Raw genomic sequence first — 12,994 nt, forward strand, 5'->3', positions numbered from 1 at the left:
CATATATATATAGGCTGTCCATCCAGAAACAGCCCCAGAGGAAACTGGCTCAGGGCACAGTGCCTGTAATCCTAGCAGCTTGGGAGGCTAAGGCAGAAGGATCTTGAATTCAAAGCCAGCCTCAGTCACTTGGTGAGGCCCTAAGCAACTCAGCGAGAACCTGTCTCAAAATAAAACATTAAAAAAAAGAGCTGGGGATGTGGCTCGGTGGTTAAGCAATATCCTTGGACCCACCTTCCCCAATATATATATATATATATATATATATATATATATATATATATATATACATGTTGTTGCCATATATATATTCATATATGTTATACAAGTTGGCTGTCCATAACCATGCATTCTTAAAAAAATGTGCTTTGTACTGAACATGTGAAGACTTTTTCTTGCCATTATTCTCTAAACAATACAGTATGACAACTCTTTATATAGCACTTACATTTTATTAGGTATTACAAATAAACTAGAGATGATTTAAAGTATACGGAAAGATGTGTATCGATTAGATGCAAATACCATGACATTTTATTTAAGGGACTTGAGTATCCACAGATTTTGATATCCAAGGGGAGTCCTACAACCAATCTCCTGCAGATACTGAGGACAGTTTTATGTGTGTGTGTGTGTGTATATGCATGTGTGTATATACATAGAAGCATATATATGCTCAAATTTTTTATAAAGCATGAATATATATAGTTTGAGACTCTCATATGTATACATATCCATATATATCAAATATATGTGTAAATGCTCAATTGTTGTCATTAGGATACATGATAAAAAACTAAGGCCAGGGGTTAGGGTTGTGGCTCTGGTGTAGAGTCCTCAATTAGTATGTCTGAGGCCTGATCTTCAGCACCACATAAAAATAATAAAATAAAGTTATTGTGTCCAACTACAACTAAACAATAAATATTTTTTAAAAATGAGATCAGTGCAAGCCTAGCATGTGTAAGGCCCTGGGTGTGATTCCTATCACAATACACACACACAAAATCAAGGCCACTGATCTTGAAAAGCAAGACTTGACTGTTGTTGTTGTTTTGTTTGTTTGTTTTTGTACCAGGGATTGAACCCAGGGGTGCTTAACCACTGAACTACATCCCCAGCCCTTTTTTTGTATTTTACTTAGAGACAGAGTCTCACTGAATTGCTTAGGACCTCACTAAGTTGCCGGCTTTGAACTTGCGATCCTCCTGCTTTAGCCTCCAGAGCCACTGGGATCACAGGCGTGAATGACTGCGCTGAACTAAGACTTGGTTTTAAGAGAGAATTTTCACCCCTAAATTCCCAAAGCTCCCTTTTATTATTAAAAGCATAACTGAAGCTGAGTGTGGTGGCACACACCTATTGTCCCAGCTACTCGAGAGGCCGAGGCAGGAACCCATGGCTTTGAGAGCAGCCTGGACAACACAGGGAGACCCACATTGCACACAGGCAAAAGTGCATCACCTTTCACTACAATCCCCAGGTAGAGATAACTTAAATACCTACCCTCTGGGGGAAAGGCAGACCACATTTCCAGTGGAGGAAACTTGGAGAAAGAGGAGGAAGAGAGGCCCATGGCAGCCGGTGTTGGGGGTCGCGTCCCACTCCACTCCAGGTAGGACTAGGAGGCTCCCAGAGCAGGGGGCTGCTAAAGTCTGGCTGGGCACAATTCAGGAGCCACTTGTCAAAAGAAACTATATTTTTAGAACCACACACACCAAACAAAACAGCTCCTCAGGAAAAACCCTCAGAGCCCAACTGCCACCACCGGCTTCCCACAAGCCTCTCCCCCAACAAAAGCCTCTCTCCACCTCCCACAATCCTCCTGCTCTTGAGGCCGATTGGCTGAGTCATGTGGGCGGAGCCAAAAAAGTCCCCCAATGAGCAGCTCCGTGGTCTGAAAGGGCAGGGTAACAGCCCAATGAGCATCACCACAGAGGAGCCAATCAGCTAGATGTTGCTGGGGCCGCTGTGAGCCAATCATCAGCTGGCAGCTGGAAGTTTGCTGGGGCCCCTTCGGCTGTGGCTCTCAACAGGGGGCTGCTGCTTCTTTCCTTAGACTCCTTAAGAAAGGTCCTCACTGGGGACATGGGCCACGTAGTCTGAAGGTGGGCCTTGGGGTGGTGTCACAGAGTCCTCCGCCCTATGGTAGTAGTGTAGAGGGGACTGAGGGTCCTCAGTCCCCAAGTGGATGGACACGAGAGGTCAGACGCTGTGGGAACCAGACAACCAGAGGGGCTCCAGACACAGGGGCCCAAAGAGCTGGGTGGGTCCAGCTTTGCCAGTGAACAACCTGGCTCAGGAGGCTGAGTCCGATCGGCCTCTCTACCGTGAAGGCCCAGAAGGACACGGAGCATGGCCCGCAGACCTTCACCCCCATGAGGACACAGGCATTTCCCTTTCTTTCCAGATGTTTCTGTAGCCAGATACCATTGGTGATGGGTTAAATTGTCCCCCTGCCCCCAGCCCAAATTTCTATGTTGAATTCTTAACCCTTAGGACCTCAGAAGGTGCCTTTTTTTTTAACAGGGTGGTGGCAGCTATCATGAGTTAGGAGGTGGTCAGTGGAGTAGAGTGAGTCCTGATCCAGTTGCTTGGGTCCTTCTAAAAGGAGAAGTTTGGAGCCAGACACTATAGGGAGGACACAAGTGAAAGACCAGGAGGAAGATGACCTTCTACAAGCCGAGAAGAGTGGGCCCGGACTAGATCTTCCCTGCCTGCCCCCAGGAGAAACTAACCCAGCTGACACCCTGAATCTGCATTTCTGGATTCCAGAACCTTGAGACAATGAATTTATGTTGTTCCAGCTTCTCAGTTTGTGGTGCTGTTACATGAACATTGCCAACAAACTGACCATCTTTGTTAAAGAAGTGAAACGGTTGGGAGAAATCAGATTTTCTGATTCAAGAGGGGTGGGATAACCCAGACAAGATCATTCTAAACTGAGAGAAAATGAGTTCTCCGGAGAAATCTTTCATGGACCAGTGGAGTCCTCTGCCCCAGTAGAGGCAACTGAGGTCTCAGAGGAAGGTAAGTGTCATGATCCATTTTCTGTCACTATAACAAAATACCACAGACTTGGTAATTTACAAAGAAAAGAAGTTTATTTGGCTCACAATTCTGGAGGCTGGGAAGGCCTGGGGCACGGAGCCAGCGTCTGTTCAGCTTCTGGTGAGGGTCTTCTGGCTGCTTCATAAAAGGCAAGAGAAGGCTGAGGAAAATAAACTTGCTTTCATAACAACTCACTCTTAAGAGCATGAACCCGCTTGTGAGAACTCACTCACTCCTGTGAGAATGGCAGCAATCCATTCGTAAGGGTGTTCCTCATCGCCTAACCCCCTCTCAGGAGTCCAGCCCCCAACACCAACCCATTGCAGCTCAAGCCCCCAATATATAAGTTTAGGGGGAACTTCCAAGCCATGGCAGTAAGATAATCACCGACAAAGCAGCATGCCCTTTCTTGCACATTCTAGTAAACCAAATAAAATGTCATTCCTGCAATACTTGAATCTTTCAGAGATACAGGCCTACCCTGCCCCACTCTCTAAGTGTGACTAGAACTCACTTTCCTGAATATTTTAGTTTCCAGACTGGTCACTGTCTTATAATAGATAGTGGCCTCCTCATGCCTTGCCTGAGGTGGGTAGCAGGCATGTTGAAGTCTGCTTGTTCTCAGCTCACAAGAGTTGGCTGTTAAAGTCTCAGGAACTCTGTAATCCCGATGTTAAGCATAACCATTACCAAAAATTTAATTATCTTATTATAATTACTTATTATAACAACTTACAATCAAATAAATTACATTTTTAAAAAGTAACAGGCTGATTCAGGAGAGGTGGCACATGCCTGCAATCTCAAAGACTCAGGAGGCTGAGGCAGGAGGATCGAAAGTTTGAGACCAGCCTCAGAAACTTAGTGAGGCCCTAAGCAACTTAAGGAAACCCTTTCTCAAAATAAAAAGTAAAAAGGGTTGAGGATGTAGCGCAGGGGTAAAATGCCTCTGGGTTTAATCCCCAGTACCAAAAAGAAAAAAGTAGTGAATGCTCAAAAATCATTACCTAGCCAGGCACTGTGGCACATGCCTATAATCCCAGCAGATCTAGAGGCTGAGGCAGGAGAATGACAAGTTCAAAGCCAGCCTCAGCAACAGTGAGGCACTAAGCAACTCAGTGAGACCCTGTCTCTAAATAAAATCCAAATAGGGATGGGGATGTGGCTCAGTGGTTAAGTGCCCCTGAGTTCAATCCCTGGTCAAAAAAAAAAAATCATTACATCTTAATTATTTATTTCCATCCATGTTGTAGAAATACTTGATAATGAGTAGATACTGCATCTCTTTCTAGTTCCATGTTCTGTGAATTCAGGTTGGTAGCTTGAAATCGCCCGTGTTGTGGGTAGGCATACCATGGAAATTGGCAAATGCTATTTCCCAGCCCCTGCCCCCAGGAGAGCCTGTTGTGAACTCTGACGAGCACACTGCTCAGTGTAGACGCTGCCCTGGGCTCCATGTTCCGCAAAGTAGTAGACCAAGTGCAAAAGCTTAAGAAACAGCTAGTTCAGCTGTGTGCCGGTCTGAGCTGGAGTTTAGACCATCCAGGAATGAAGAAAACAAATCCAGTCCCCCACACTTACACAGAGGGACACACCCAGTGACAGTGACACCAGGAAAGCCTCTGGCATCTTCCCAGAGTTGAGGGGGGGCACTAAACAAGTAGTGACTCACCTTGATACCTGTGACACCTGCAATACCTGCCTTGTCTTTTGCAATTGAGTAACAGTGCTGAACAGGGAACATCTGAGCAGGTTTCCACCTAACCATCCCCATGGCTATAAAATACCCCAGAGTGACTTTTTGCACTGCTTCCAAGAAAATGAGAGACTTCATTCTGGGCCCCAGGCCTCCAGGACTGTGCAATCTATTCTGTAAACACTCTTTCCACCTGCTCATGTGGTTTTGTTGGGGGTGTACTGCGGATTGAACTCAGGGGCACTCGACCACTGAGCCACATCCCCAGCCTTTTTTTGTATTTTATTTAGAGACAGGGTCTCACTGAGTTGCTTAGTGCCTTGCTGTTGCTGAGGCTGGCTTTGAACTTGAGATCCTCCTGCCTCAGCCTCCCAAGCGACTGGAATTTCAGGCCTGCACCACCACACCCTGCTTACTGTGGCCTTTTAACTCTCTGGTAGAACCAAGTCCTTGGGGCAACAGCTCTTTTTGCACAGTAACAGGTATAAAAATAGCAGGCGACCCCACTTCAGCGATAGATAACAGGTAAAAAGTGTTTCAGGGACCACAGCAGTTACGCTCTGTGCTGTAGTAGTTTGGAGTTTGGGGGCTGACCTGAGCCGGCATCCAGCGCTACCACTTATCAAGTGCGAGGCCTGGACCAGGCATGACTTCCCCAAGCCTCCACTTTCTCACGTGTACAGGAGGGAAAGAAGAAAGATTGTCACAGTTGAATGAACAAGAGATAGAGGTTTAAATACATATATTAAATCTCAAAATTACAATGTTAGCCAGGCTGGTGATGCATGCCTGTAATCCCAGCAGCTCAGGAGTCTGAGGCAGGTTCAAAGTTCAAACCAGCCTCAGCAACAGCAAGGCCCTAAGCAACTCAGTGAGACCCTGTCTCTAAATAAAATACAAAACAGGACTGGGGATGTAGCTCAGTAGTTGAGGGCCCCTGAGTTCAATCCCTGGTACCAAAAATAAAAAATAAAAAAGGAAAAGAAAGAAAGAATTTCGATGACATTATTTCATTTCCCCCGCTATTAAAATGTCTGATGCTATTATGATTCTTCGATTTTTTTATGTGACCTCTTTTCTCCATGGACATATTTATGTATGTATGTATTTCTAGTTTTGCAGTGCTGGGGATTGAACCCCGTGCCTCACACATGCTAGGCAAACTCTCTACCACTGAGCTACATCCCAGCCCTCCTTGGACACTTTTAAAATCTTTCCTTTTAAGCCGGCGCAATGGTAAGTCTGCTTGTTCTAAATAATATACAAAATAGGGCTGGGGATGTGGCTCAGTGGTCGAGGGCCCCTGAGTTCAATCCCCAGTATCCCCGCCCTCCTCCCCAAATTACAATGTTAACCAATGCAATAAAAGGAAAATAGTCATTTAACTACAAAGAAGTTGGGGTGGGGATGTCACAGGGATGGCGACGACTCTAAATCCTTGTTATTCGGAGCAGAGCAACAGAAATCATACAGATTATTTAAAGATAAGGAGGTAGCCCCAGAAACAGTAATAGAACAAAGAGCAGTAGTTATCTTTAGGGTATGGGAGTCAAGTTGGGGGGAGATGTGGCCATTCCATTCATTACTGGGCTTTCCAAATTTTTTACTTTCACATCCTGTTCACGTATTACCCCAATTCAATTTTTTAAGTAAAGAAAATAGTTCTACGTTACATGAGCTAGATTTCTAATATGTCTCCCTCTAGAAAATTTAGTTGATTTCTTTCTGCTCTTTTTTCTAAAGTTGAGTTTACATGCCTTGCCATGGGGACATTGGAAATAGTTCATATTTATAGCTCCGATGTCTCTGTAAGTCTCTGTAGCTCTTTGAAGTCTGTCTTGTGTGTCTCTTGATTTATAAGATGCTGGCGAATCATTCCAAATAAAGCCTTCTTTCCTTGCAAAAATATGTAAAGAAATAGCAACAGATGATTCAGAGTTTGAAGCAAGTGTTTTCATCTCCAGAGCCTAAGCTGCCAGCCTGAGCAACCTGCCATGGCTTCAGAGCCAGGCTGCTTCCTGCTTGGTCCTCTCCGGCAAACCCAGCTCCCTCCCCCAGCCTCAGCCCCAGCCCCTGACCCGCCCCCAGATGGAAATCTTGAACCTGTCATTGACCTACTGATAAGCTTCAGGGGACCCACAGATGCCCAGAGTAACATTTGCAACCATATACTTTCCTGGGGAGATGGTACAGACAATATCCAGAGCCCTAGAATTGAGGTCTCCAATCCTCCTAACAAAGCAAATTTAAGTGGTTTTTATACCCAGAGAAATAGTAAAATTTGTGGTTCTCTACCATTTATGTTTCTAATGTAGCATGGTGGCTAGGAGTATCTACTCTGGACCTGGCTGTCTGGCTTTGAGGTCTAACTCCATTATCTCCTAGCTGTGTGACCTCAGGCAAATTACTTAACTTCTCTGTGCCCTTTCTTTCCCAAATATAAAATGAGACAAATAATGGTACTTACATCATTGGCTTGTTACTAAATGAGTTAATACAGGTGATGTGCTTAGAACAGAAGCTGGTACCAGGGCAGTTTTAGTTGGTCTTTGATCCCTTTCTTGCTCAGACTGACAACTCATAAGTGGTCACTCTCAATTACTGTGTGACTATTTTCAGTGTGCTTGGGGTATGACTGAAGCACATCCTGGGTGGCAGTGCAGCCCTTTGGGGGGGTCCTAATTCATAGATGACATTGCACTGATCCTATGGATAACAGCGGAACCTTTCAATGGCTGTGTGTGTGTGTGTGTGTGTGTCTGTATGTCTGTCTGTCTGTCTGAGGATGACCCTGGTGGCTTGTGCACTGAACACTCACTCCCCCGAGGGCCTCCTGGGCCTCCTTCATCTGCTGGGCCTAGAAGGACTGTGTCATCCTTCGCATCACCATCCCCTGCTGTACGCTCTCCTCTCTGCCCACTTGGCCAGATCGGCTCATCCTGGAGGACTTAGCTCAAGCCTCTCCCCTGAGAGCTCTTTTGTGCACACCCTACCCCACATGGAACACAGTGTTCTTCCTTTGGGACTTGTAACCTTCATGCCTTATCTCTTATTCACCACAACAACCCTTATAATAAACCAAACTGATCATTATCTCCCAGTTACAGATAAGAAAGTTTAGGATAAGAGAAAAAAAATTTGACCTGTCGGAGGCTCTGATCCACTCCTCCAGACTTCCTCTCTGACTCTGCCCAACTCCTGGCCCATCATTCGGTCTTTCATTTATTTAAAGTCTCCTGTGACCCTTGTGATCATCTCTGTATCTCAAGCATCTATCCCTGTGCCTGGCATCCCATAGGTGCTTAATAAATGTTAAATGGACAGAGAAATCTCGAATTTAGGCTCTGCAGAACTTTTACCGTGGCTTTCCCCAGATTGCAACCTTTCAAGGAGGCTTCTAGCCTTGACCAGGTGGTTAGCAAATGCCTTATTAATCTGATAATCAAATATTTCCCTCATGGCTACTATGGGACAAGCACCAAGATTACACAGTAAACAAAGTGGCAAAGTCCCCTGCCTCTTGGAGTGTATACTCCCCTTTCATTGAAGAAAGCTTCATGGGCCCCTCCCCCTGGCAGTGCCACTGTGATGCCTCCCGCTGGGGAGATAGGACAGACCTCCTCTCAAGAGTTATATTCCAGATGAATAGATACATGGCTACTCCCACACTACAGCCAAAATGTAACTTCCAGCACCCAGGCCAGCTGACAGCCCAGGGCCTCTGTCTCAGGTGCACAGTGACCTTGCAAGTGTGAGCAGCCCTTGTGTCTGGCAGAGGCCCTCATTGAGCAGGTCAGGAAGGGCTCCTGGCTTCCTCCTCTGTGTTCACCCTTTGCATGTGCCCGGCTGTGGCCTCCTCCTCCTCCTGGCTTCTCAAGCCAGGGCAAGAGCCTGGGCAGGCCCCGTGACACTCCTATCTCGCCTGGGCTGCTGTTAGCTTGGGGATCAAAGAGGCAAGTGCAGCCAAGTTTGCAGGGTGGGAAAGCTGGAGGGTGAGGCTAGAGCTGGCTCAGGGTTGGCAGAAGCTGGAACACCCAAGGTCAGGTGCAAGCAAGTGCTGTCAAGGTTCTGACACTGACCAGGGGCCCAAGGTCACAGAAGGCATGACACATATCCTTCCTGTCCCTTTCCCTCCATGCACAGATTTTTAACTATGAAATCCCTTGTATTCTAGAAGGGTGGAGAGGTGTATCTTGCTGCCGCAAAGAAAATCTTGCTATTAGATTATGAAGGCTCCACACAGAACTCAGAGGGTGAACCCAGAACTGTAGTTTGATCTCGAATGTCTCCAAAAGACCATATGTTAAAACATGGCTTGGCACTACTAGTAGTCAGAACCTTTAAGAGGTGGGGCCTCGTATGAGGTTTTAGGTTGTTGAGGATGTTCCTTTGAAGGGGACTGGAACATCAATCTTTTCTTTTTTTCCATAGTTGGCCATGGGGTGAGGGCTTCCTCTGCCACATGTTCCTGCCATCAATGGGCCATTCAACCACAGACTGAAACCCCCAAAACTAGGAGCCAAAACAAACTTTTTGTTCTTTTTAAGTTGGTTTTTACAATAACAAAGAGCTGAGTATAACACCATGGGTCACATTAGCCCTTGATTCTGTCCTTCCAGTTGCCTCTCTGCCCACCCTTCTAGCAAACAGCAATCTGTTTGTCTGACTGTCTCGTACCACACACGAATCTGGGCACTGATCTTCAGCATGCTTTACCAGTCTTTTCTGGGGTCTCTCCCAACCCCTCACCTTCTCCCCTGACCGGCTTGGCACCCAGTGACGTCTCCCTCTGCTCCCTCCACCCCTGCCACGCCAGCTCCCACAGCTAGCTACCCTTACTTCAGGGGTTATGTACATGTGCTGGGCTACTTGTGACAGAGGCTCCTTCACCCTCAGAATTCTGGATTGAACTTTGATTTAGGAGCAGACTTGCGGCACAACAGGATTCTCTTTCTTGGTTAAACCAGATGAAGGGGAAAACCTGGAAGAACTTCAAAGTGAAGGAGGGAACACAGCGTCAGGGCTGGGAGGCCTTGGCTCACTTCACTTTTATGCACCATGGAGCAGCTTTATGGTCCCCCTCGACACCCCACCTACATAATTTGCCTCAGATTTTGAAGATTCGGTTCAAGCAGCCTCCCTTCTTTTTCTCCTCCCCTGTGCCCTCAGTCTACACTACCTCAGGCTGCTCTGAGTCTCTAGAGCTTCACCCAACATGCAACACATCAAATTCCCACTACCTGAGTACTTCTGGCTTGAGTACTGACCTGCTTGTCACCAGCACGTGGGTGTGTGCTGAGCTGTTCCCAGTACACAGCCTAGGTGGTGACCTCCGGGGCAGGCTGTATCCCTGGGAACCTCCCACGGCCTCTTGGCATCTTCAGGGGTGGGGGTGGGGGGCATTTGCTTGCTGATGGATGGATCATTAAAGATGGAAACTTGCTCCATCATCTGATTCACCTTCCTGATAACAGGCAGGTAGGTGGCACTTTGGGCAAGGGGCCCATATCTGGTCTGTTCTTTGCCAATGGTGCTGTCTCAGCAAAACCCAAGGTTGAACAGAGCCCCAGAGGAGTGGAAATTACAGGGAAAGCTCTCCTTTTCTAGGCCTGTGTTCCAACGTGATGATAAAACATCCAGCTACCCTTTCATTCCCAGCCTGGAAACCACCGCACATGGAAGTCAGTGTGGGCGGTCATCAGAGGCCAGGGAGAGTGAACAGAGGCATCCTCAGGCTCGGGGAACCTCATCAAAGGAAATCTGCCCGGAGAATAAAGGCTCCTAGGTTTGTTTTGAAAGAAAGGGGGGGGAAATATATCCTGGCTCCTTCAAGTACAAGAGACCTGGCACCACGTTGGACCATCCAAATATGAAAACCAGTAATTATGTGCTGTGGGCAGGGCCGGGCTGGTTTCTCAGTGCCACATCCATTTCCCGTGGTGGGCGGCAGTGCTACAAGGAGCAGCGATGCCAAGTTTCCTCAGCTGTCTCCTCTGCGTGGGGAGTTTAGCGGATGGCCAAAGTGTCAGGTTTGCAAACACAAAGTGAGCCACTGGGAAGGTGCTGTGAGCACAGGAGGCCAGGCTGCAACCAGAATGGCCAGTTTTTGTTTGCTTGCTTCTGTTTTTTTTTTTTTTTTTTTAGTTGTAAATGGACCTTTATTTTATTTATTTATATGTGGTGCTAAGGATCAAAATCAAGGCCTCACACATGCTCGGCAAGCACTCTACCACTGAGCCACAACCCCAGCCACTGTTTCTATGTTTTTATGGATATTTAGCCAAGCCATAGAACATTCTCCCATGGTGGAAGCAGGGCAGGTGAAAACAGATCTCCTGGATAAAGAGGCACTGAAGGCAGGCTGGGCGTGAGGAAGCACCTACTCAGATCTGGCCAGTGATTCCCACAGGAGCATCCGGGGATTTCTGAACCAATGGCCCTGGCCCTCTCCTGTGGCCCTGCCGTTAGCAGTCTATTAAGGGAGAGGAGCCCTGCCAAATCGACTGAATAGAAGCAACCTAATGGCTAGGTGCTGCAGCACACACCTGTAATCCCAGCCACCGGGAAGACGGGAAGATTGCAAGTTCAAGGCCAGCCTGGGTAACGTAGAGAGACCCTGTCTGAAAATAAACAATAAAAAGGGCTTGGGGTATAACTAAGTGGTAGGGCACCCCTGGGTTTCAATCCCTAGTACTAGGAATAAACAAAAATGACCAAATACAGTAAAATTAGCCATTGGGTACCTTCATGTGTAGACCTATGGGACAGGGAGGTACTAAGGAGGAAGAAGCTATGGTCCACAGGGTTTGGAGCTCAGAGGGTGAGATGGCCACTGGTATGCCAGTTTAGCCAGTTTGTCCCTTTGAAAAGGAGTCCTTCCCAGTCATGACCCCAGGTCACCCGTCTCCTTCTGCTCACGTGACTGGCTTGCTTAAGCCCAGGGGAGGAGATGGTCCTCACAGAGTTTCTTTGAGGTCAAGTTTCCCAAAGGACCACCCCCCCCGCCCCGGGGCCCAAATCTCTTCAGCTTCACTTCCCAGAAGGTTCTGGAATAGGGCCCTGTTGATAGCTAGTGCTTGGTGATCTCAGTGGGAAGCTTGGACAAAATGTGCTCACCTCATCTAAACCTCCACATTTTTAGGAGGCACCCACTTACTGAGATGTGTTGTTCAGCACTGTGGGAGTTCCTTCTCACATTGCGATGGTTGGCACGGACTTCGCTGCCTTGGGAAAGAGAGATGCCAGTTAGCTGGGGAACAATGCGCCTCTCTTGTTCTCCTCTTTCTATGGAGCTGAGTCACCAAATAGTTCCTGAATTTTTTAAAGATAGAAAATAACTTTTTAAACAACTTAAATAATTTAAACAATTATTTTAAGATAGTACTTGCTAACGTAAGAATATTTGTCCATGGGATAAAGGTGGAAGGAAAAAGCTACCAATTTATTAAAATAACTTGTGATTGCACAAACTAAGGACCCTTCAGGAAACATGCTTCCACTCTTCTTTCTCTGCCCCATCTTTTTGTTTTTAAAATTGAGACCCATGGTGTATGAATATGTGCATCACGTCTTAATTATTTTGTCACATTACGAATAGTAATAACAAATTTTTCTCTATATACTCATAGAACCACTGTCATAATGAAGACATGGAATATTTCCATTAAGAAAAAAAAAATCCCCTTGTGCCCTTTCTGAGTCAATACTCTCAATCTCCAGCTCTAGGCAAACACTGGTTGGCTTTCTGTCATTATAAATTACATTTGTTTTTTGAGTGTTCATGTAAATGAGGTCACACAGGATGCATTCCTTTTGTGTGTGGCTTCTTTTAGTCAGCATGTTTTTGAGGCTCATGCATGTCCTGTCAAGTGTAAGTGTAAGAACCTCACTTCTCTTGATGGCTAAGTAACATTCCATTGGATGGCTATACCACAATGTATCCATTCACCTGTTGATGAACATTTGAGTTGTTTCCAGTTTGGGGAAATCATAAAGCTACTATGAACAGATTTTTGTGCAAACATATGTTTTCATTTCTCTCTATTTTGGGGTATGTGTGTATGTACCAGGGAGTAAAATTGACCACTGAGCCACATCCCCAGCCCTATTTTGTATTTCATTTAGAGACAGGGTCTCACTGAGTTGCTTAGTGCCTTGTTTTTGCTGAGACTGGCTTTGAATTTGCAATCCTACTGTCTCAGCCTCTTGAGCCACAGGGATTACAGGCATGTGCCAGGATGCCTGGGA

This window comes from Urocitellus parryii, chromosome 6 (genome assembly GCF_045843805.1).
Source record: "Urocitellus parryii isolate mUroPar1 chromosome 6, mUroPar1.hap1, whole genome shotgun sequence".
Taxonomy (NCBI): Eukaryota; Metazoa; Chordata; class Mammalia; order Rodentia; family Sciuridae; genus Urocitellus; species Urocitellus parryii.